The sequence below is a fragment of the Pteropus vampyrus genome, unplaced genomic scaffold (assembly GCF_000151845.1).
Source record: "Pteropus vampyrus isolate Shadow unplaced genomic scaffold, Pvam_2.0 Scaffold28, whole genome shotgun sequence".
NCBI lineage: Eukaryota > Metazoa > Chordata > Mammalia > Chiroptera > Pteropodidae > Pteropus > Pteropus vampyrus.
The window spans coordinates 10,311,325-10,313,367 of NW_011888809.1; positions in this window are offsets into that span (position 1 = coordinate 10,311,325).

Below are 2,043 nucleotides of genomic sequence, written 5' to 3' on the forward strand. Positions count from 1 at the left end.
TGAACATTTTGAACAGATTCCATGTGTGTTTCTCAAGCTCATCCTTAGGTAATTACATAATCCCATAGTCATTTTCCAGACCAAAAAATAATAATAATAATTCATAGTTCCAGCCAATACTCGAATGAAATGAATGCTTCATTCAAGTAATTATTTCAAAATAAGACTTCATCCCTTCTCCCAACTGTGATTTGTGGTTACCTGCCCCCTTAGTCATTTTCCAGACCAAAAAATAATAATAATAATTCATAGTTCCAGCCAATACTCGAATGAAATGAATGCTTCATTCAAGTAATTATTTCACAATAAGACTTCATCCCTTCTCCCAACTGTGATTTGTGGTTACCTGCCCCCTGCTTTTGCAGGAGGTGATCTGCTCTCAACTCTCTGTGCTGAACCCCTTTCCTACCCTCTAGCTGTTCTTGAAGGTTGCCATTGAGAAAAGTTTTTGCAGAAAAATCTAGATCAATCTCACATGCTCCTCAGTTCCTCCATCTCTGCTTCTAACTAGATCTGATTTTAAAGTTACCATCTCGGTTTTTGGTTACTTGGTTTGGCTCTTCTGAGGCACAAAGCGATGATTCGGCAGATGCCATAGCCACTGACTGGGTTACACTTTCTGTCTTTGGCTTTGATATCCTTGCCTGGTTCTTTGGTACTTGGTGTCACCCCATCCCACAGAGCTCTGCCATTCCGAATTTAAACGTCTGCTCTATCACCTTCTCAGATGTATAAGAGGATAAACCCTTTGTTCAAAGACTGGCTATGGCACTCATGCGTATCTGCTAGTCATATAGTTAAACTGGGGATTCCAACTCAGCTTGGCCAGACCCCAGGGATGCTGCCTTACACCCTGCCCAGGGGGACAGGATCCAATATAATAGGTCCAATTGCACGCAATCTCGGTTTTTTGTAAGTCATAACCTGAGCAACGGGCTTCCCTCCCAAGAATCTCTTGTGTACCCTTTTATCTAAAAGATGTGCTTCTCCACAGACCAGGGTCTGCCTGGCTCTGTAACAGGTGAAGAATGGACTCGAGTCAGATTTTAACCATGTCGTCCTGGAAGCTTCTCGTTTTGATTTAGACAATAGAATGCTCTAATGTAATTAATAACGACGGGTTAACCAGATTATATCACTCGTTGTAGACCTTGGTAATGGCAGGGGAGTTTCTGGAAAAGGCCATTGACTAATGATATCGGAAAGCTTCTTAGGCTCCAATTCTTTTCCCTTCCCCAAATCCTGGTCTCTGAGTACCAGGGTCCCCGAACCTGCTGGCTCCTGTGCACCCCGCTCCTTCCTGTAGCATGCACAATGTGGACTTTTTTCTGCCTTCCTGCCAGCAGGAGGCCAGATTTCTCTCAGTCCTCTCAAAGGGATCTCAGCAACAGAAAGCACTTTTTCTTTGAAGATTAAAAGCATTTTCTCTCAGAAGAAAATCTATTCTCATTTACATGTACTGTAGTTTAATAATAATGGTTAATCAACTTTAAATCATGGTCCTAGGAATTAAAAAGAAAAGAGGAAGAAGAAGGACATTTATTTTAATAAAATGTAAATTAGAAAACGAAGATACAATCTTGTTTTTCCAGCTACTTAAATCAGGCTCACTACAGGAGGATTTAATCTGAAGAGATAAAACGCATTGACTGAGAGCATCTTTGGGTATTTGACTGAGGAATGAGGCTGCTAAGGGGAAGTTTATCTTTCATGGAGGTTAATTCTCAAGTGGACAGATGTGTAGACAGAAGCTCAGTCTTTGTGTTAGTATAACTGGTTTTATTTTTCTTTCTAAAGACTCTGTTCAACATGAGTAAGAAAAAAATATTCATTAAAACCATAGATCATTGCCATGACTTCTTGACAAATTTATTGAAATCTCAGTGAATACTAGTATAGTTACAACCTACTGTAACAAAGCTTTACTTATTTATTTATTTTTAATTTCCTTATTTTCCCCTAAACAAATTTACCGTTAAAACTAGTGGGACAGTAAGGATCACTTTTATTTTCTTCTTTATAGATTTTGACCATTTTTCAAAT